Consider the following 24,333-nt stretch of genomic DNA (forward strand, 5'->3'; position numbering starts at 1 on the left):
TGGTGCTAGAGGTTGTCTCTCCACCCCTTCAACTCAAGACCTTGCCCATGGGCAGTAAGTGAAAGCCCAGCTGGGGAAGGCAAGCTCCAACCCATCCCTTCCTGCCAAGGCCCCATCCCTCCCCCTGTGAAGCCAAGTACCACTCAACCCAGTCCTATCCCTCCTGGCCACATAGAGGGCTGGGGCTGCTGTGCCACAGCCCCCGCCTTCCCCAGCAGCCATGGAGCCAGGCTGCCGTGTTGCAGCCCCAGCCTTCCTTGGTGGCCAGGGAACCAGGTTGCCATGCCATGGCCCCGGTTTTCCCTGGCTGCTGTGGAGTATAGGCATGTTTGGGAAGGCAATGCCGCCCCTTGCCTACATTTCCTGCTGACTCAAGCTCCACCCCTTTCAGGAGCATGGAGCACAATCCTGTTGGCTCCCATGCCTTCAGCAGTTCCCTATGGTGCCATCTTGCAGTAGTTGACGCACAGGGTGCTCTTTCTCTAGGCCACACTTTCATGCCCCTTGGACTCTTCCAGGGATTGAGAAACTGTTGTATCAGCCATTTTGCTGGCTCTATGCCATCAGGAAATCCCTCTCATGTCGGGGGTATTCCCAGAGCATGCATGGGCAGAGAGTGGCGCACTGGCTTTGTGGCTCCTATACTCCTAAGAGCTAGAACACGGGTGTCACAGCAGAACCCAGAGCTGAGGCACAAGAGTCACCTGCTGCTTCCTTCTTCTCTACTATGGACCGCCCCTTTACCCCCAAATAAGGAGTCACTTTATCAACAGTTATCTGCCTAGCTCTTTAAAATGGTGACAGGACTCTTCCCATTCTAGGGAGACAGCCCATGAGCATCTGAGAATTTTGTTCCCAAACTCACAAGAAAGTTTAAAAAAATATTATCTTTTAAATAATGAGCAAAGCCTCATTAAAGCGGGTGGGGGTAACCACTAACCTACACCATCCAGGAATCAAAATTAAAAGGTGCAGGGCTCCGCTGGGTATGTCTGAAGTAATGTGTGGTGTGAGGGGGAAGAGACAGCACAGAGACAGACACAGAGGTGAGAAAAAAGCCAGAGGCAGCCTGAACAAGCCTTGAGTGTGTGGTCCTAGGAAAGCTTAGAGTGGGGGCTTTGGGTTCTGGCTTAATCAAGAAATTATCCCTTCCTGTTTGGTTCCTCCTATGTTCAGAAAAACAGAGCTGTGTTTGTCACTAAACGGCTGCATCAATGGTACCGGACTCCATCATCAGTTTTTTCTCCTAACTAGAATGGTTTGCAGGGCCCTGGGCACTGACTAGCTGCTTGAGTCAAAAAGGTGCTATTATGTATTGGAATCCCCAAAGAAGAGAGTCAATATGAAGAATTTGCCTTTTGCAAATGTAGCCCCTCCTGTTCACTAGCCATGTATGAGGTTATTTAACATAGAGGAAGCCTTGTGACTTTACTCAACTGTGAGACTAGACCTGAGGCTCCTTTGTGTGCACCTCAGAGCAGACCCACTCAGTCAAACCACCAGGTTACGTCTAGATTGGCATGATTTTCCGAAAATGCTTTTAACGGAAAAGTTTTCCATTAAAAGCATTTTCGGAACAGAGTGTCTAGATTGGCATGGACGCTTTTCCGCAAAAGCACTTTTTGCGGAAAAGTGTCCATGCCAATCTAGACGCGCTTTTCAGCAAAAAAAGCCCTGATCGCCATTTTCGCAATCGGGGCTTTTTTGTGGAAAACAAATCTGAGCTGTCTACACTGGCCCTTTTGCGCAAAAGCTTTGTGCAAAAGGGACTTTTGCCTGAACGGGAGCAGAATAGTATTTCTGCAAGAAGCACGGATTTCTTACAGTAGGAAGTCAGTGCTTTTGCGGAAATTCAAGCAGCCAGTGTAGACAGCTGGCAAGTTTTTCCGGAAAAGCGGCTGATTTTCCGGAAAAACTGGCCAGTCTAGACACAGCCCCAGGGACAGCCTTTATTCTGTAAAGAACACACAACAGGAGTAGAGTTCAGCAGCCTCCTCTGTGCTTGCAGCCTACATACTCCCAGCTCAGTCAGTGCTGAGACTCTGCTGGGGACAGAGGGTACATCCTGGCAGGAACCAGGAAGTTCTCCCATCATGCCGCAGTTTGTAGCGCACAACTTGTAGTTCCCAGGGCTGCTCCTGAAGCACACTAGGCCTTGGGCTACACAAAAATAGCCAAAAAATGAAGCTAGCAGTGCTAGAAATCATCTGCTGGATTCCACCAGTGCTGCTGTTTGAGAAATATGCTGAATTAACATATGTTCTAGTTGCCACAGGTCCATCTCTTTCTGGACAGCCCCACTCACTTCATATAGCTTGTTTTAGTTGTTGGCTGCTGGAGGTCTGCTGCCTAATTCTGCTGGTAAACTGCAGTAAATGAATCATGCCTAATATCTTTCCACCTTTTATAAACAGTGTCTCTTCTATTATTTACTCTGCGTAAAGTATTTTGGGGTATGATGTGCACGAAAGCGACAATAAAAATAAAACGACTTTGTAAATTGCATAACTGTATAATTAGAAAATAAAATGAAAGCCATGTATCTGTGCAAGAATCCAAAGGCCACAATGTACTAAGTCTCTTACATGGCAGATCTTATCACAAAAATAATTATCTTATAAAATTACAAGTGCCCTACTTTAATTCTCAACAGCCTCTTTCAGCAGCTACTGATGCTTTGTCATTATGAATTCTTGGTGCTGTAAAATCACAAATCCTAAAACCTTTATTTAGGTTTAAAATTGAAACTATTTTCTTTCTTTTTTAAACAGCCAGAATTGTACTTGTGGTTTGGTATCAGGGGTATGCTAATAACCATATTGAATTAGCATTTTATTTTTTACTCATGGCAGATCACAGTATACATTTGTATGGTCTATTCCTGGGTGCTGCCTGGAATCCTGGATGTTCTTTCTAAGGAGCATTGCAAAGAAAAACAATATATAAATAACTACCTTAAGCTAGAGTTCCCAACTCAGTTTGAGGCCCCATCTATGTGACAAGATGCTGCGATTGCTTCCATTAATGTGCAAGGGTATAAGCCTACCTCCTCCAAGGCCCTCCCCCTTTTTTGGTGTTTTCTTTGCAGAGGGGAGGAGGAACAAGCAGTCCTGGCACACCCCAGAGCACAGAGACGGTTAATGTGAGAGGCTCTCATTCAGCCATTACAAATAGGGAGGTGACTTTTTAATGCATCTCCGTGCCCTGCAGAAAGGCATCTCACAGATGCCTAGAACATATTTGAAGGAGCCCACCTCCTGCCCTGGCTCCAGCCTCCCCCCCCAAGCTCCTGCCCTCAGCCCTGCCCCTCTTCCCCCACTGGAACCCAGTGCCCTCAGCTCCCAGGCCTTCCAACTTCCCAACTCCCTGCCCTTACTCCTGTACCCCACCCCCATTTTTGGATACATCTATACTTCAGGAATTTGTTGGCAGAAGCAATGCAAATGAAGCACTCATTAGCATGTCTCATGCTCTCATTTGCATAATCTCTTCTGATCCTTTTTATGGAAGAGGTTTTTGTGCAAAAACCACAGTGTACACGGAACCATTTTGCACAAAAAACCCCTTTTGCACAAGAACCCTTATTCCGCAAAAAAGAAGGTATACAGGATCTTGTGCAAAAGGAGGTTTGCCCAATCTACACTGCGGTTTCCTGCAAAAACCTCTTCTGCAAAAAGGATTGGAAGAGACTATGCAAATGAGAGCGCGAGAAATGCTAATGAGCACTTCATTTGCATTGCCTCTGCCGACAAATTCCTGCAGCGTAGACGTAGCCTTATTCTAGCAAGCCAGAAAAACTGCAAATATTGTCTACCAACAAACTATCCATTGTTTGAATCACTTTCCTGCTTTTATTAATGCAGACTTCTTTTTTCCTTCATTTTTGAAAACTATAATCATTTAAATAAAGCAGTACATTTTCCAACTCCTCCCCAAATCATTAGTTTGCTTTAAGACCTGAGCAATGCTGGGAAAATCTACTAGGTATTTATAGTGCTGTAGCATCTTCGAGCACTAGTTGTTGTCCAGGACCCCATTGTGCTAAGTGGTGTACAAATGGTCTTTGTCACATTTGTTTGTTGACTCTTGTTTCAATTACATTTGTAAGTCTTCTGAGTAAGGACAGCATTTACCTGCACATATGTACAGAGCCTCGGCCAGTGGGGCTACACTGAAGCCTTTGGGTGTTCCTGCAAAACCTATAGATCTGCCCATTATCATTAAGAGATTAAAATGATGAACACTATTTCATTTGGAGAAGAGTCAAAAAATAGGGCATGAAAAAAGTGTATAAAATAATGAGCAGTGAAAAGGTCACTAATAATACAAGGGGACTTTCCATTAAGCTGAATGGCAACAGTTCAAAACCAATCAAAAGAAACCTGTGTAATGTATAATTTACCCATGGATGAGCTTGCCACATGGTATCATTGTAGCAAGCAGCTTAGCAGGATGTTAAAAAAGCTTTGGCATTAATTAGACAGTAAGAATGGAAACACCAGTTGCACAAACTGCAATAAAATGTCTAAGTGATATTGACCCCCGTGTTTCAGGACATAAGCTGACCACTAAGAGTATATACATCAGTCTTTAATTATATGATGATATCTTATGTTTTTCTCAGTGCACCTGGCTTCATTCAGAGCACAATATGGCTAAGGGAGTGAAATAAAGGTTGCATGGGTATCTATAAATCAGTTATTTCCTAACTTTTGAAGATGCGACTTTGCAACCTATATAACTAGTTTTGACAAAGTTGTTTTATACATGAAATGGGTAATATATTGGCACTGTAATATGACAAGACAACTTTAAACTTTCCATAATGAAAGTCCCATGTTTTATGGCTGGGCAGAAACATCCTTTCACTGTCAGGGAAATGGACTAGACTGTCTTTTCCATCCCTGATATTTATGCTTGTAGAAAAATGTTTGGTATTTCCTGATGTAACCTACACTACAGCAATTGCTACAAGGCAACTGCTATGACAAACACAGCCACCTTTCTAAATAGAAGAGTAAGGTGAAGTGTGGAAAATAAACATACAATCCCAAGCCAATATCTTCTAGCAGAAACGCATCACATCTCTTCTTGATGTAATGGCTTTGTTAGCAAGGCTTTGATTTGAGAAATGCAGTGTGAACTGCTGAGGTGAATTATGAGAGGTTAATAATGAGAAGTCAGCACTGTGCTGATGACACAGACAGAGCACTTCAATAGATACACATATTTAAAAAACCTAGCAGGGATATATTGGGCAATGAAAAAACATATACTGTCAGTTTCAGAACCTCTGACATGGTAAATATTATTTGAAATTTAGCAACTGATTGCATCTAATGTCTGAGGCTGCAGAGGAAAGTATTGTATTCAACTAGTTATTATTTGGTTTATGATTAATTTACAATTGTTGATGAAAACTCGCCTCTTTTGGGAATTGACATAGAAAATACAAGTGTTTTATGTGGACTCGGGCCAAATTCCAGATGTGGACATCGTAATAGTCTTATACTGGTTCACAGGTACCATACCAATACTATCTCTGTGTCTGATTGATCAGAATTCCAATTTGTCTATTATCAGCTAGCACCTACAAGGTGGGCACAGCTCTAAAAATGTGTCTCTCTCACCAGATCTTCCTTCAGGTTAACAGGAGGTTTCAGAACAAAGGGCATGTCTACACTGCAGCGTTATTTCAAAAGAACTCACGTTATTTCGAGATAACAAGGTGAGTGTCTACACAGCAAGCTCATGATTTCAAAATAATTTTGAAACAATGGGATTCTTATTCCCAATTCAGTAACCCTCATTTCACAAGGAATAATGCCTATTTCAATGTAGCTATTTTGGAATACGGTGTGGGTAAACAGTGCAGCCGTGTTTATTTCAAAATAAGTGGCCTCCAGGGCATCTCACATCTGCCCTGGTGGCCACTCTGTCCACACTCATCACAACTCTATAGTTCCCATTCCCCTGCAGCCTTTAAAGGTGCAGCCACAGGGGAATCCGTTTGTGCCACAACGCAAGCCCTGCTAGCACCATGCCACACAGCAGCGCCCAAGCCCTTACCCAGGGGCAGAAGAGGAGGGCCCCACTCTGGTCTGGTGCAGACATCCTGGATCTCATTGAGGTCTGGGGAGAGGAAGCAAACCTCCAGGATCTCCGCACCAGGCTCAGGAATGCCAACATCTACAGCTGGATGGGCGACAGCCTGGGTCAGAAGAGCCACATACGCACCCAGGCGCAGGTTCACATGAAAGTCAAGGAGCTAAGGCAGGTATACATGAAGCCAGGGAGTGGAGCTCCTCCTCAGGGGCAGCACCCCAGTCCTGCCCCTATTATGAACAGCTCCACTGCATCCTGGAGCAGGTAGGGTCAGTCCCTCCCTGCCCCCCTTTGTGGACTCTGGGCTGGAGGTGCCCATCGTCAACTTCCTGGAGGGCAGGCCCATGGGGTAGGAGGATGAGGAGGGGGAAACAAAAGGAGGAGGAGGAAGCAGCCAGCACTGACACCATGCTCACCAACTAGGAGGTCAGCCTGTCCCTAGAGCCAGTACCCCCCTTCCCAGGATGTCACCCAGGTCTTGGAGGAGGCCAGAGAAAGCCTGTCAGGCAAGTTCCATTACTTTCCCTAGACACACATGGGGGGAGGTGGTGAGTGGCTGCACACGCTTCGCCCGGCCTTCTCGGCCTGGGCATCGCCTGTGCATGGAGCAGAGAGCTGCAATGAGACTTCCACACAGGAATCTTGTGCTCCTGCTCACAGGGTTCCTGCACAGGCCTGCCTTACTCCTGACCCCGTGTTGGGGGACACCTTCCCACCACAAGCCACCACTAAGGAGGCTGGTGTCATGGACACACACACAGCAGTACTGCACATATGAATATGAGTCAAAAGGGTGATGCTGTGGCAAAAAAAGCAAACATGATTCTGGGATGTATTAACAGGTGTGTTATGAGCAAGACACGAGAAGTCATTTTTCCGCTCTACTCTGTGCTGGTTAGGCCTCAGTTGGAGTATTGTGTCCCGTTCTGGGCACCACATTTCAAGAAAGATGTGGAGAAATTGGAGAGGGTCCAGAGAAGAGCAACAAGAATGATTAAAGGTCTAGAGAACATGACCTATGAGGGAAGGCTGAAGGAATTGGGTTTGTTTAGTTTAGAAAAGAGAAGATTGAGGGGGGACCTGATAGCAGTTTTCAGATATCTAAAGGGGTGTCATAAGGAGGAGGGAGAAAACATGTTCATATTGGCCTCTGAGACTAGAACAAGAAGCAATGGGCTTAAACTGCAGCAAGGGAGGTTTAGGTTGGACATTAGGAAAAAGTTCCTAACTTTCAGAGTAGTCAAACACTGGAATAAATTGCCCAGGGAGGTTGTGGAATCCCCATCTCTGGAGATATTTAAGAGTAGGTTAGATAAATGTCTATCAGGGATGGTCTAGACAGTATTTGGTCCTGCCATGAGGGCAGGGGACTGGACTTGATGACCTCTCGAGGTCCCTTCCAGTCCTAGTGTTCTATGATTCCATGATAGCACACGGTCATGCCTGCACTCCTGGAGTAGCATCCGCTCCTGGGCAAATGTAGCGAAGTAGAGGATGCCGAGGCCTTGAGGAAGCCTGCTTAGGGGGAAAAAGAGGAGGGGACCCCAGTAACAGTTCACAGGTTCCCCAGCTCACACACAGGTCCCCCAACATTCTCTCTCCCCTTAGCCTCCAGCGACCAGGGATCCAAGTCCTCTCCCTGTGCATACCGCCACTGCCAGACCTGGCATGTGCATGGCACAGAGGGAAGCTGAGCTGCCCCATCTCCCCCATCCCTCCCCCTCCAGCCTGCAGGCTTCTGGCCTGGCTGGCACCTTCCAATGCCTGCTTCTCCTGGGGATGTGGGGTAACAAGGCTCCTCTGAGACATCTGTGCTGCTGTAGGAAAATGTCCGCAGTCGAGGCCATAGATGGCCTTGCACAAAGCACATCGCCATCATCTGAACCGAGATCTTTCAGCGTCAGCTCAGCACATTAGGGCCAGGCTTCAGGCATAGTGTCTCCTGGGATGGCTGCGCCCTTCTCACTTTCCTTCACAGCTGGACCCGCTGCAAGTGAGGTGCGAGTCACATCTCCCATGCCAGCCTCCTGACCCTGCAAAACCCACAGATGCTGGCAATGCCGGGGAGACCTCAAGCGGGAGCACATTGCCGTCCTACGTGCCCTGTAGCACTCTCTGGAGCAGCAGGATTGGTGGTTGGATGCCAACGCGGAGCTGCGCTGCACCATGTAAGTTTCTGGACTGCATTGGAGACAACTTTCTGTTTCAGAAGGTTGAAAAAGCTACCAGAGGAGAAGCTGTTCTGGATTTGGTTTTAACAAATAGGGAGGAATTAGTTGAGAACTTGAAAGTGGAAGACAGTATAGGGGACAGTGATCATGAAATAATAGAGTTCATGATCTTAAGGAAAGGTAGAAGGGAGACCAGCACAATTGAGGTAATGGATTTCAGGAAGGCAGATTTTGATAAGCTCAGAGAACTTGTAGGTAAGGTCCCATGGGAAGCAAGACTGAAGGGAAAAACAACTGAGGAGAGTTGGAAGTATTTCAAAGGGACGTTGTTAAGGGCCCAAAAGCAAACAATTCCGCTGTGTAGGAAAGATAGAAAATATGGCAAAAGACCAGCTCGGCTTAACAAGGAGATCTTGCATGATCTCAAAATAAAAAAGGAGTCATATAAAAAATGGAAACTAGGACAAATAACAAAGGATGAATATAGGCAAGCAACACGGGAATGCAGGGGCAAGATTAGAAAGGCAAAGGCACAAAATGAGATCAAACTAGCTACAGGCATAAAGGGAAACAAGAAGACCTTTTATAAATACATTAAAAGCAAGAGGAAGACCAAGGACAGGGTAGGCCCACTGCTTAGTGAGGAAGGAGAAGCAGTAACAGGAAACTTGGAAATGGCGGAGATGCTCAATGACTTCTTTGTTTCGGTCTTCACCGAGAAGTCTGGAGGTGTGCCTAACGTAGTCAATACAAGCACAGAGAGGGTACGTTTAGAAGATAGGATACACAAAGAACAAGTTAAAAATCACTTAGGAAAGTTAGATGTCAGCAAGTCACCAGGTCCTGATGAAATGCATCCCAGGATACTCAAGGAGCTGATAGAGGAGGTATCTGAGCCTTTAGCTATGATCTTTGAAAAATCATGGCAGACAGGGGAGATTCCAGAAGACTGGAAAAGGGCAAATATTGTGCCCATCTATAAAAAGGGGAATAAGAACAACCCAGGAAACTACAGACCGGTCAGTTTAACGTCTGTCCCAGGGAAGATAATGGAGCAGGTAATTAAGGAAATCATATGCAAACACTTGGAAGGTAATAAAGTGATAGGGAATAGCCAGCATGGGTTTGTGAAGAACAAGTCATGCCAAACTAATCTGATAGCTTTCTTTGATAGGATAACGAGCCTTGTGGATAAGGGAGAAGCGGTGGATGTCATATACCTAGACTTTAGTAAGGCATTTGATACGGTCTCGCATGATATTCTTATTGATAAACTAGGCAAATATAACTTAGATAGGGCCACGATAAGGTGGGTGCATAATTGGCTGGATAACCGTAGTCAGAGAGTTGTTAACGGTGCTAAATCCTGCTGGAAAGGGATAACAAGTGGAGTTCTGCAAGGGTCTGTTTTGGGACCCGTACTGTTCAATATCTTCATCAATGATGTAGATATTGGGATAGAGAGTACGCTTATTAAGTTTGCAGATGACACCAAACTGGGTGAGGTTGCAACTTCTTTGGAGGATAGGGACATAATTCAAAATGACCTTAGCAAGTTAGAGAAATGGTCAGAGGTAAACAGGATGAGGTTTAATAAAGAGAAATGCAAAGTGCTCCACTTAGGAAGGAACGATCAGTTCCATACATACAAGATGGGAAGCGACTGTCTAGGAAGGAGCATGGCGGAAAGGGATCTAGGTGTCATAGTGGACCTCAAGTTGAATATGAGTCAACAGTGTGATGCTGTTGCAAAAAAAGCAAATATGATTCTAGGTTGTATCAATAGGTGTGTTGTAAGCAAAACTCGTGAAGTCATTCCTCCGCTCTACTCTGCACTAGTTAGGCCTCAGATGGAGTACTGTGTCCAGTTCTGGGCGCCACATTTCAAGAAAGATGTGGAGAAATTGGAAAGGGTACAGAGAAGAGCGACAAGAATGATTAAAGGTTTAGAGAACATGACCTATGAAGCCAGGCTTCATGAACTGGGCTTGTTTAGTTTGGAAAAAAGAAGATTAAGGGGGGACATGATAGCGGTTTTCAAATATCTAAAAGGGTGTCACAAGGAGGAAGGAGAAAATCTGTTCCTCTTGGTTTCTGAGGACAGGACAAGGAGTAATGGGCTTAAAGTGCAGCAGGGGAGGTTTAGATTGGACATTAGGAAAAAATTCCTAACTGTCAGGGTGGTCAAATATTGGAATAAATTGCCAAGGGAGGTGGTATCTGGAGATATTTAAGGTTAGATAGACATCTGTCAGGGATGGTGTAGACGGAGCTTGGTCCTGCCTTGAGGGCGGGGGGGCTAGACTCGATGACCTCTTGAGGTCCCTTCCAGTCCTATGATTCCATGATTCTATGTGTCAGGCGTTGTCGCAGCAGCATATACTGCCACTGCTGATTGCCTGTTGGCCGCCACCCAGCAGTCCAGCAACTGCCACCCTCCGCACCCCTGCTGCTGCTCCAGCTTCTGCTCACGCCCTTCCGGCTTCTCTCCCTAATCTCCCCCATGGCTGCTGAGAGCCCTACATACGAGGTGGTGGGACAACCTGAGGCAGGCACCAGTCCCAGTCCCATCCCTGAGCCCTTCCTCCTCCTTTCCTCCTCCCAGCTTCTTTCCTCCATCCTGCCCCAGTTATATTTACCCCAAATTAAAAAATATTACAACCAGTTAATTGGTTCATAACAAAGTCTGGTTTATTGTATCTGCAAGGGATGGGGAAAAGGAAGGTCAGAGTAAGGGAGGGATGAGGGAGGAAAGGCACGGAGGGGCTATGCAGAGGCTCCTTGTGGGGAAGCCCAGGGGAGAGTCTCATATACTATCCCTCAGGGCCTCCTGGATGCACACAGCCCCCAATGGGCCTGCCGGATGGCAGCTGTATGCAGCTGCTGAAAGGCCCTTGAGAGCTGCTTGGCCTCTGCTCTGGCAGGAATGTCTTCCCCTCCCACCTACTCCACTCCCCCACTTCCCAGGCACATCTCTCGACACTGTGTATGTATCTATGGTTTCAGGCAAGATTGTATTTGGGCAGCTAGCCCCTCCTGCTGCTCATGCTGCTGACTCTACGTTAATATTTTTATGCACTATGAGCAAAGCTAAGAGAGTTCTTTACACCTGCCAGCTCCAGTGGGGATATACTCTGAGAAATTTTCAGCTAGCTTCTGGAGATATGGTTATAGATTCAACTAGAGTGGGAATGGACCCCGACTGGGAGGAATGGATTAACTTTGCTCTGCCACTGCCACTTGCTTCTCCTTCACCATAGGCAGAGTTCATATTCACCTGCTGCCATGTCGGGCTGTTGGCACTCTTATCTGGGTAGTGTATGAGTTGAGTGCATCTGTCAGTGAAGTTAAGGTGCATCCACATTGCCATGGTCCTAACACATGATCCTGGAACATCACTTATTGTCACGTTATTGGATTTCAAGGGGAGCAGCCAGATCACTACTGAATCCATGAGAGGAAGGGGTGTTAGTCCCAAAATCTGTACAAAGGGGGGATCTGTGAGGTGTCAAATGAAAGCTTATGTTCTACTGATTCTATATATGCTATTCATACACGTGTATGATGTCTGTCTATGGAGTTATGAATATGGACTCTATGCTGATTCTGGCCTGGACTGCCTCTTGTAAAGAACAATTGTTCAGTCAACGACTATGCTAACTAGCACAGTCCCAGGGACAATGGCTCTCAGAGAGGCCAATACACACCTGAGGAATGCGTCTGGAAACATGCAAACAGCCAGGGCATAGTAGCTGCCAGCATGTGAAACACAGACAGGTCACTTGACCATGTGACCTGCTCTGGCTAGGGAGACGCCAGGAGAGAGATATAAGTGCCATGAGATGGACTCCATCTTGTCTTCGATTCTGCTACTGGTCCTAGATGCAGCCTTGCAAGGAACAAAGAGCTGGGAAGGATTGTGGACCCATCCTGACATAGGATATACACCAGAGACTTTTAAGATAGCAGTTTATAACATCTCTGCTGAGAGCCTGCATCAAGAACTTAGTGATTGGTGCATGTAATGTATTCTCCTTAATAACCTTACTCTCCGCCTTTTCTTTCCTTTATTAATAAACCTTTAGATAATAGATTCTAAAGGATTGACCCAGTGTGGTCTTGTGGGTAAGAGCCAAAGTGTAAACTGACTGGGAATCTATGGCTGGTTCTTTGGGACCGGGATGATCCATTCGGAGGAGGTGAGATTGGGTCCTATAACTCTTCACCTGTGTGTTAGGCCCAGGGCTGATTGTGGCACAGGGAGAGCTGAGGTATCTGAGGGGTTTTGCTCGTGAGGCTTCCTGCTGGCCAGATTGCTCTGTGAGACTGGTTTGTGGCCTATTTGGGAAAGGCCTCCAGTCTGGGGCTGTAAGGATCCCTGGTTTTAAGCAATTCACCCTGAGGGGACGCCCTCAGCTGTGCCCAGACCCGGCCCAGTCCATCACACTTATGTCCTTGCAATGGGTCCCAATTCAGCAAGGTAGGTAGGCACATATCTAATTGTAATACCTTGAGCAGTGAAGTCAGTCAATGAAACTACTTCTGTATTAAAAGTTAGATCTGTCCTTAAATACCTTTCCAAACTGTAATCAGTTAGCATAACATCCCAATTCTCATTCTATATTTGCTGACAGCTACAATCAGTTCTTTTCCTATCCTGCTCTGCTCCATCACAAAATAACTATGTCTGTGCACTTCATTTTGTATGCATATATGTATTAGCACAATTTTCTCACTTTATCATCCATCTTTTCCTTTTCCAACACAAGAAAACATTGCCTGTTCTTTTGCTTGAAATTTTATGAGTCTTCCATTTTACACAACATTTTCTGCACATTTACACGTCAAAATATTCAGCCTAATAATTTTTTTTTCAAAGGGGTGAAATCAACGAAAACATCAACCAGGAAACACTCAGAATAAAAAACATTTTAGTTCAGTTCATTTGCAAATCACAAACAGTGATGGCAGGACCTCACCATTTAATGTCTCCTCTAACTCTAACTTGGGGCCCAATTCTTCGCTGCTTCGCAAGCTATCTAATTCTTCACATCTGTGCACAAATATTACTTATATTTAGGTGCCTAATTAGTTCACTATTTCCCGGAAATCCGGAAATACAGGATCATTGGCAAAAATCAATCAAAATAAAGGTATATTTTTACTAAAACATGCAACGAAAGTTCTGTGGTTACCATAATGCAAAAAGTTGAGCATAATCATCCGATAACACTGCAGTGTAAGTAGTTGATTGAAAGTGTCTGTCAAGTTGCATGACATAGACCAGGGGCTTTCAAACTTTTTTTGTTGAGACCCCTTTTAAAAATATTTCAGACTCTGATGAATCCCCCTCCCCTTCTACCTTCTGGGCTACTGCTAGGAGTCATGCTGTCTTCAGATCTGGGCCTCTGGCCAGCACTCCCCACCCTCTGGCCATCCATCTCTGATGGCAGCATTGCTGCCAGCAGCAATGTGGAAGCAAGGGTGTCAATACCATGCTATGGCTCCCTTTTGCACAGCTGCTGCTGACGGCACTGCCTTTAGAGCAGAGTGCCACTGCTTTGCCCGTCAGACCTGGTGTCTGGAGAGCAGTGGCTGCTGGCTGGCAGCCCAGCTCAAAAGGCAGCTGAAATGCTTGTTGGTTGCTGCACATGTTAATCTCAGTTATAATATCTGCATCCCATGTTTTAAGACAATATTTAAATGTTTGTTTTATAATTATAAAAGTGTTTGCTATGAACCTGGAAACCCCTCCACTCAGGAGAGAAGCAATGCCTAGTGTGAAATACTAATTTACCACAAGAAGTGTCATCCCCTGCCCAGCAAAAGAAGGCCTATAGACACCAGCCAAACCAACATGAAACAAAGAACATGTCAGTTGCTCTTCCTGCGCCCGCTCCATCCCCCACATGCATGAAAAGAGATGCACAGGTGGACACGTCCCATCACAACTTGAACTCTGAGGGAAGGAAATAAAAATCCCTATCAAGAAGAAAATGTCATCATGATGCTACTTGGAATTTGGAGAGGACAAGATTTCTAAGCATAAGCAAGTGATCCCAGACTCTTAGGCTACGTCTAGACCACAGGCTTTTGTCGACAGAAGTTTTGTCGACAGATACTGTCGACAAAGCTTCTGTTGGCAAAGAGTGTCTAGACTACATCCAGTTCTGTCAACAAAGCAAGCCGCTTTGTCGACATAACAGCGTAGACTCAAAGGACAGTGTAGCTGCACTAAAGCCTTCTGTTGACAGAATTCTGTTGTCAAAAGGTGTTATTCCTCACAGAATGAGGTTTACATCCATTAACAAAACTGCTGAATTCTGTCGACGTTATGTTGACAGAACTCAGCGACAGTGTAGACACAGGTATCATTTTGTCGACAAAAGTCCACTTTTGTTGACAAAACCCTGTAGTCTAGACACACCCCTGGTTAGCTCTAAAGGACAGAGAAAGCTTGGGTACAGCAGCAGCTTCGATTACTTTTTGAAACTTAAGATGTAATGCATGTGTGTGTGTATGTTTATGTGCTGTGTGTGCATGTTAAAACTCTTTCTCTTTTATTAGTAAAAAATCATTTGTTCGTTTATTATATGCCACAAGCCTTGTCTCTGGCGTTGGATCTGAGGCGCAATTGACTTGGGATAAGTGACTGGTCCCTTGGGATTGGAAGTAACTTGACTATTGATAGAAATGTAGCCGTGTTAGTCTGGGGTAGCTGAAGCAAAATGCAGGACAATGTAGCACTTTAAAGACTAACAAGATGGTTCCCCAATTATCACCTCTAATACCATTAGCTCACAAACATCCCACTCTCCCCATCTCTAATAGCATCAATTCACAGACACTTACCTTCCTTCCTTTCCCTCCCCCCCCCCGCGTCCCCCTCCTGTTCTGAAATGTGATTTGTCCTTTTCATATGTGTTCATTTTTTTAATTGTATCCTTTGGTATATATGGTTGTGACTATTTTCTTCCACTATTTGATCTGAGGAAGTGGGTCTGGCCCACGAAAGCTCATCATCTAATAAACCATCTTGTTAGTCTTTAAAGTGCTACATTGTCCTGCATTTTGCTTGACTATTGATGTGATTTTCAGAAGAAGGAGCCATCTCCCACTAAGCAGTCTCACCTGGGTGGCACAATAAGACCTGGAGTTCCTAGGGGTCTCACTGTGATTGCATGTCAAGACAGTTAGAGTGCTTAGGGTGCATACACTGGGTACTTGGTTTAAGAGAGCTCAGTGTAGAACTCACAGCCAGTTTGGGGTTTGTGTCCTGCTTCTTCATCATTTGCCCTGAGGCTGGCACTTGTATTCATGAGTCACTCTAGACAGCTTGACAGGCATAATAAGAGGGAGCTTTATGTCTTGAGAAGTTTATAATCTAAATAGAGAGTGTTTGGAAGGAAGTATTATTACCCCCGTTTACCAATGTGAAGCCAAGATTTAGGCCAAGTCTCCAGTAGGGGATACGTTTGAATTAAGATACGTAGCACCAGTTACATTAATTGCATAGCTGGAGTTGACATACCTTAATCCGAACTTTGCTGCTGTCCCCACAGTGGGAGGTCAATGGGAGAAATGCTCCGATTGACTTCACTTACTGCTAGAATCCTGGGGCTGGAAGAGACTCAGGTCATTGAGTTCAGCCCCCTGCCCAAACAGGACCAGCCCCAGATAATTCCTCCCAGCCAGGGCTTTGTCAGGCTGGGACTTAAAAAACTCTAGGGATGGAGATTCCACCACCCCCCCGTAACCCATTTCAGTGCTTCACCACCCTCCTAGTGAAACAGTTTTTCCTAATAGCCAACCTAGACCTCCCCCACTGCAACATGAGACCATTGCTCCTTGTTCTGTCATCTGTCACCACTGAAAACAGCCTCTCTCCATCCTCTTTGGAACCTCCCTTCAGGAAGTTGAAGTCTGCTATCAACCTCCCTTCTCCCCACTCTTTTCTTCTGCAGACTAAATAAGCCCAAATCCCTCAACCTCTCCTTGCAGGTCATGTGCTCCAGCCCCCTCATCATTTCAAACGTTTCTAGTCAGTTGGCTGCCAGGGGATGGCCACCAATACAGATTGAACCTGAGCTGTTCAGAGTTAAAAGAATAAACTTTTACTGTTTGGCCTAACGTGCCAGCATCTGTGGTACGAAGCTGCAACAAACAGTGGAGGACAGATAACATACGTTGAGCACTGGGCTACATATTTCCCCTGCATAATGGAAGCTCATCCTGATCACTGAAGTCTACAGCAGTTTGAATACTGAACGAACACCCACTTATGTGATGGGTCACACTAGCCCTTTGCATTGTGAATATCCTGGGCTCTCTAAGTCAAGCATTCTCTTACCTGTTTAACACAACCTTCTGGAAATCAATCTTCCATTGACCAAGTTCTGATTTATTGGAAAGCAAGAGACAGTTATTAGAACATTTGCCTGTTGCATATTGTAGCCCAAACGGCCAATTTCTTTGTGACGTATCCTTCCAAACCACCAGAATAGCAAGATCTAGACAGGTGCAGCAGAGACTGATTGATGGCTCTCAGTACTACTGCCCCCCCTTCCTGACAATGAAGCTCTGCAGAGAAAGTTTCATCATCTTACAACTGTGCTGTGCTAGAAATGTGAATCAGGAACAAATGGCAAATATGCATGACTCACACTTTTCATTTCCCCAGTAAGAAATGTTATTTTCAAATTAATGTCATTTTGCCAGTTCAAAAGTTGTTTTAAACACCCTCCTCTTATCTCTACTGCAGCACTGCAAAAATTACAGGGATGAAGTCTGGAAAGAGCAGATTTCCATCTCCTGTACAGACTTTAGAATATTGCAAATAAGTCTGCTTCTTCCAAGTGCATGTCTCCTTGCTGGGTTGGAATGTAATGTATTTAAAAAAAATCTGCAAATTGCAGTCATACATTCATTACTTTAAGAAGACATATTTTGTCTTGTGCCTGAAGATACGAGACCTTGATAAATCTGAAAAAGTTTTAAAGATTTATACCCAGGATTTTTAAGACATGAGGAAAGTTACATAGAGATAGAAGCCCTCCACACCCTGTCCTGTTCAGCTCACACACCTGGGTCACATAGAAAATATCCCACTAGATTTTCCTCTCCTCTACCTTTCAGCGGTATTGAGAAGAAGGCTGTTGGTAAGACACTGGACTGGAACCCAGGAGACCTAGGGTCAGTTCCAGGTGCTGCCACAGGCTTACCATGGGACATTGGGCAAAACATTTCCTCTTTATGTGCCTCAATTCCCCCTATGTAAAATGAGGATAATAATTGCTATTTAGATTCATAACTCTTTGAAGCACACACAATCTCTCGACAAGTACAGCACTTAACACAACAGGACCCTGACCTTGGCTACAGCTTCTAGGTGATCTTACAATGCAAGAGTAGACATGGTATTACTATGTCAGAGAACAATGCATTGATTTTTAAAGGGGACTAAATATTTAACACACACTCAGACAGAGAGAAAGAAAACAGCCTTACCTTTCAAGAGATTTAGTGAGAGGAGAAGCCTTTCAAAGTGGCATCAATGATTTAAGTTAAGTTTTCAGACACAACCCAAAAGAAAAAAATAATCGTCTAGATTTGGAGCATTTCAATGTTAACTGACACAGAATGTGTGGATTGCTATCGGGAGGCTTGTGCCCTAGTAAATGACTGTGTCACCTACTCTCATGATGAGAACTGAGATGTGAAGTTCATCTGCAGAGAACAAGTGGTTTTCCTCTAAGCAATCTTTTCCAGGGACCAGAAGTTATAACTCTTCCTTGCTCAGTCAGGACTCAGTATGTCACAAGGAAAACATGCTGCATTTCAGACAGTGAAAGTTCTAGTTTAGAATCATGATTCGTTTCCCAAGGCAAGAGCTGCTTTTTGGTAGAAGTTTACCAATGTTTATCCAGTGCCTAATGACTCTCCCTTTCTTGTGGAAAGAGAAGGGAGAGAATGTGTAAGTTGCTTTCTTTGATCTTGTTGAAGTGCCTTCGTTTTATTCCCCATGCTGTTGCTATTGCTAAAAAGTTAAACAGCATATTTTGCACCCTCCAGACAAAAATATAGCTTGTTACGAATAAAGCAGCTGGAATGATAGGGGAAGTGTGTGTGTGTGTGTGTGTGTGTGTGTGCATTTTTGGGGGGAGGGGAATCAATTGACAGTTCACATAAACAAAAATTTGAACAGTGCAGTAACTTACATTTAAATAACATAAGTCAATTTAGCTTTTCATTTATACCACAGAGGTGGTGGGGGGAAAACCCTCTCCCCATTCTGCAGTCTGAACTGGTTAACTTCTCTCAGTTAACGTACATAATGATCTTCAATAACTCCCATTAATATCTACAGAAGCTGGGTGCCTAAATATGAGAGGCTCCTAATTATGAGGCTTCTATGCACCTAAGTCTCTTTTGAAAATAGGACTTACGTGCTTTTGAAAATTGCATCTAGTGCCTCATATTTCTCAACCTTTGAAACAACCTGCTGAACAGCACATGAAGCATTCCACTTACAAAGACCACACGCCATTTAGTTTACGTGTCAGTATTTGGCTTCATAAGACATCACATTGGGTCCTTATAAACATCTCTGATATAAGGATTCTTACTCCCTCCTCTCCATGTTCTACTAATCAAGAATCTATAAGAAAATAAAAACCCAACTACAAATAGTATCAAAAGCCTTAGCACTTATTGAGTTTTTCACCCATAGATCTCTAAGCAGTTTTCCAAGAAGGTTGAATGATCAACGTCCCCATGTAGCAGGTGGGGACACTGGAACACGGACATGGATGCCAGGATTTTCAAAAGCTGACATGGGAGAAATGGCTTGTAACATACTGAACATTAGGCTCAGAGAAGGTTTGAAGGTCAGGGTATTTTCAGAGCATATTCCTATTTCTATCTAAGTAACCCCTGTGAGCACTCTGGGGCTGAACTCACTAAGACAGTGGGGATGTTAAAGGCTTGGATGATTTACTTAGGCACCCGAACGTGCTCCATGAGGTCAGGCTGGTGACCTAGTCATGTCACAACTAGGTCACCAGGAACAGATTAAGCAATTACCCTGACACTAGCCACTTACTATCAGCTCTGCTTCCCATACACTACACTCATTACTTCTCAGAGCTGGAGTGGGAGAAAAAGTGTCCAGCTCAAGCTCTGTTCAGGAAGACATGCAGATTTGGTGACCCCAGAATGTTCCACAAATTCACGTAGACTTCACCAAATTGTTTGGGTAAAAAACAAACCAACAAGCCCAGAAAACTGAAATAGTCAAAACATTTTAATTTTTCCTTTTCAAAATGGCATTTCACTTCCAAACGCCATTTGATTTTGGCAAATCAGAATGTTTTTAAAACTGTTAAAACTGAACCAAAATGCTTCAAGTTTGCCAAAACAAAACATTTCCATTGACCCAAGAAAAAGTTTTATGAAACTTTTCAATTCAATGAAAAATTTCCAGATTCATTTTTGGTTCAACTGTCAGTTAAAAAAAGCCTTCTGAATTGCCAGCAAACTGAGAAATCTGTTTTGTCCTACTCTCATTACAACAAACCTGTATACACAGGAGTATGTAGGTGAGCGACCGATTCCAATACTATGGAGGAAACTCACAGCCCTCTGTCCCTTCTGTGTCAGTTGCACAAAGATGATACAACCTCACTGTTGCATTGTTCTTGATGTAGAACATGTGATTCTAGACAGAAGTGGTGCAAGGACCTCCCAGTGTGAGAGAATAGAGTGGAGAGCTAGTAGGAGGCATGGCCAGGGCTGTCTTAGCTCTGCTGTTCCCAACTGCAGCAGTGGAGACTGGTTGGCTTAAACAAAGCCTTGAACCAAAACTGGCTAGATTAAGCTTTTGACTTTTAGATGCAGTTTTCATTTTCTGGTTACCCTTTCTACATGCTCTCTTATACCTGAACTCACTTAAAATCTTATAACCTTTGGCTAATAAATGTGCTTTATTTTTAACATAAACCAATCCAGTTTGGTTGGTGAACTGATCTGTTTGGTGGCTCTTGTTAAAGCAGCAAACTGTTGAATATCGACTCCTTCAAGGGGCAGTGAACCTTAATAGTCCTCTAATTGTTCCTGGACATTTCAGAACACATAATTTGGGAAAATCTGCTATTGGGGAAGAGAGTGGAGTCACCGTACAAGCTGGCTGGTGGAAGCTGCTGGAAACGTGAGGTATTGCAGGCAGGCTCCAAGATTCAAAACATTGGACCAGGCTGTCCAGTACACAGACTGAGATCCAGGATGTGCTAGAGCAGTGCAGCTGCATTGGTGCAGCATATAGATGTACCACTTCTTATGCAGACTAGCCCACAATGCAAGCTAGTTGCTTTCCATGGGCATTCCAGGAAGACAGCACACAGCGGCGCAGCATTATAAGGCACTTGGGGTTACAGGGTGGAAGATGGGTCTTCACTGGTCTGGACTGCACCTCAGCATGTTACAAGCACATAGTACGCAGGGCGTAATTTAGGGTCCTGACTTATGATAGGAAACAGTCCCCAGCAGTCCTGTAATTAGAGTGGCACAAGCCAGCTCCCTTCAGTCTCTTGCTCTGCCAGCCGCAGTCCACGCATAGGGCTGGGTTTGGCCCAGAGTGAGCAACTGGATGATAAAAACGAGCCAAAGGTATTATCAGCTATTCTGCTGTCCCTTGGACGAGACAGGGAGATTTGGAAAGAGCTTCATAGAAAGTAAAAATTGTCTGGCTGAACCCTGGTTTTTAATCACTAGTGTAACATCTGTGCCTGTGTTGCCTTCTGGCATCTGTATCTGGGTCACTCCCAGAGGGAACTCTGAGTTCAGTAGAGTCCTTAAGATGTTTCTCTAATAACTTGCCAAAAATTCTTATCTCATCAAAAGGCATTTGTAGAAGTTACACCCCAGAACTCCAATTGTGTCCAGGGCCTTCAGCCAGAAGTTTCGATGAGCTCTAAAAGCTCTGCAGAATTAAGAACTTGAAGAGAGTCTAATCATGTCACTCAGGCAAAGAACTAAGGATAAGCCAGACTAAAAGAGATTGATGAGATCTATTTATTTTAGAGCTTTAGTTTTATCTGTTCAGGATAACGAGCCTTTTCTCTAGCTAAAGCAATCTTGCCAGTAACTATACAAACCAAAGCATAGGGGGCTCAAACTTTTGTGCAGTGTTGACCATTTCTTAAGAGACACAACCCCATTTACCACCACATTGACCATTGCTCCATTCATTTGTATAGCTGAGAGAATGACATTTTTTTAATTGAGGGGCTGAACTGAAAAATGTTACAACAAAATTCAGTTTCATTTAAGCAGAAACTCATTTTTAATATTTTTCCATTGAATCAAAAAACTAAAAAGAGTTTGAAATTAATAAAATATTTCAGGTTGACAAAGATTATTTCATTTTTCAATTCAGTTTGAGTCAACAGAAATATTTTTCAACTCTGAACTGTTATTTGTTCAGGTGTTTTATGGGGGGAGAGGGGGGGAAGGAAAAGGGGCTTAACTGCTTTGTTTTTTTTTCCACCCTTTGTACTGTTTTAAAAAAAAAGGCCACATTTGAAAGTGAAATGCAGTTTCAAAATGTAATGTCAAAAGCAAATATTTCAAAATCGTCAAAACAAAACATTTAGGCTTTTTATTTTTTTTAAAAAGGTTTTTAGTCACAATTTCTTGTTTAATGTGAATTTGTGAATAGTTTCAGCACTTCGAAATTCATTTGTATGTGAAAATTCTATTGCTGAAAAAAAAATCCCCCAGCTCTACCATGAACATCCATGTGGCTTTGACAGCCGTTAATTTGCAATTGCACGTTTGCCTATGATGTCTCCAATGCATGGTGGAACTGTTATGTTCACAGCACACACAGAGTAGTTAGATGGAAACAACTATATTTTCTGATTGTAATGTAATACTATTTTTATTCTTAGAATTCACAACACACAAAAACAGAGAGAGAAAGAGAGAGCGAGAAAGCAGACTACTCTCTAGGGCAAAGAAGCACTGCTCACACCATCTTACCCTGGGTGGTCTAGTAGCAGACTGCCTGAGAGGCTCAGTCCTGTACTTCCCCACAGAACTAGTCCACTGGCAAGACCAAGAAAAAAAAATCCAGAAATATAAAATGACATCCTACAATTTTAAGAGATTTTTCAGATATATCACAGGAGCTGCCTATAACAATTCACAGAGTCTCTTATTTATCTTCTTAAAAGCAAAATAAAACTAAAAATCCATTCCCCACAATATCCCACACCTGCCTTGTTTACTCACCAGTGGTTTACATGGGCACCATCACAGCTGTCCCTCTATATCTAATCTATAGAGGACATGAGTCTGTTACAGCTCCAGACAGAAAGCCTTGCATCTTTCCTTCACACTGGAGAAGTTCATGCTATTCGTTCTCCCAATATTTGGTTCGGTCCCAGTATATTGGCCAAGATGGCAGCCCTCACATTAACAAAACATTCCACAATGGGAAAGGAGCTAGTTCGACAGCTGCTTATTACAGTAACTAGATTATCTATCAACTGAGAGCTGATCCGAACTGGTAAGAGTGCATTTCGTGAAAAGCTGACACCGAATTAACTTTGTCAAAAATGCTCATCCTGAAAAATTTCAATATTTCCCAATATTTTTTACAAAAGACAACTACATTTTCAGTTCTTCCACACCTTTCTCTCTTCCTGTTATCCTGCTTTCCCCTCCCCCTCCAGAGTGTGCCTATACTATGAGCCAGGGCATGATTCCCCTTCCAGGAAACATACTAGTGCTAATTCTCCTCAAGCAAGCGGGAGGAAAGGCGAACTGTCTCAGTTAGGTGCCACCTAGGGGAGCTCTGGTGTGTGTATGTTTCCCTGAGCTGGGCATCTCCCCTCCCAGCTCGAAATGCAGAAATACCCCACCCCCGCACATGCACCCCCTTTTTCCAGTGATAAAATGGAAGAAGGAAAACAATAGTGGTGGGAGGAGAGGGTGGAAAGAAAGGAGAGGAGGGGAACAACCTGAAAAAACTGTAAGAATCAGAAAACATTAGGAATAAAAAAAGGGAATAAATAATTTGGACCCGCTCTAGTCTCACCGGTTCCTTAGGCTCCCAAACAAGTATTCGCTGAGTTCTGTCACCTTAACTACAAGCTTGTGGGGGCCGGGACCATTGCTTTGTTATGTGTGTGTGCAATGCCTAGTATAAGGGGCCGTTATCTAGGACTCGTGTTTCTATACTCTAGCATCATAATAGTTACACAGAGAAGTCACATTAGGAAAGCCTTCCACAGATTTTGTGCTTCTTTAATGGAATTTGGCAGCTTAAAAAGAGGAGGATCCAGCACCATATAATACGGCAGCTGTTTGCAGACCACCTGCTAGGGTTCCATGAACTACTACAGCTTGAGAACCTGTGCAGTGACTGTTTTAACCACAAAAAGGATTCAAAACATATGGGTATTTTATACAATTTTCCTCTAATAGATTAATCTGTACTTGCCCTACTGCCTGGAAATAGATTTTTGGCTGCTTTTTTTGATAAGCCCATCTAATGCTTCGACCACCAGGCCAACCCCAAAAAAAAGTTAGAAAGAAAAGAAAAAAAGCAGCAATTCACAAAAGGTTCAGGGTTTTCTATTTTTTGATTTTTTCCCCTTTGTACAAGGAATTGAGGAATCAGACAGATAAAAGAAATATAGAGGATGAAAATGACCTATACTGAATGGCCAGGTTCTCTTTCTGTTAGCCTTTGAGCAAGAAAGGGAGACCCTGAGAGATAGAGCAAATAAGCCCCCTGAATCCTTTGCTCTAAGGGTTTCTTTTGAGAAGTGCCATAGGATTAAGGAAAGACTTGGCTAACTAACTCCACTTTCAGATTCTGAAAGCAATCTGAAGAACTACACCTCCCGTTGAGAATGTGCTGGCAAACTGGAGACATTCCTGTGGCTAGATTGGCACTGGAAACGCCTGCACAATGGAATTCACCATGGCCGTGCACCCAGTGCACTTACTGAGAGCTATAAAATGCTGGCCACGGTGAAGGCAGTGTAGAATC

General features: G+C 44.0%; 1 long non-coding RNA gene across 3 annotated transcripts in view; it reads left to right on the forward strand.

Moving 5' to 3' along the window:
- Nucleotides 1-24,333, forward strand: part of LOC106732054 (uncharacterized) — a 260,586-nt gene that overhangs the window by 136,368 nt on the left and 99,885 nt on the right. For 2 of the 3 annotated variants that reach the window (XR_012901199.1, XR_012901198.1), the window contains exons 3-4: nucleotides 5,634-5,728; nucleotides 8,084-8,273. This is a non-coding gene — a long non-coding RNA (uncharacterized LOC106732054). The remainder of the gene's footprint in view (nucleotides 1-5,633; nucleotides 5,729-8,083; nucleotides 8,274-24,333) is intronic. The other variant, XR_012901200.1, reaches the window with a different exon arrangement.

Source organism: Pelodiscus sinensis, chromosome 2 (assembly GCF_049634645.1).
Source record: "Pelodiscus sinensis isolate JC-2024 chromosome 2, ASM4963464v1, whole genome shotgun sequence".
In the NCBI taxonomy this organism is placed as follows: Eukaryota; Metazoa; Chordata; order Testudines; family Trionychidae; genus Pelodiscus; species Pelodiscus sinensis.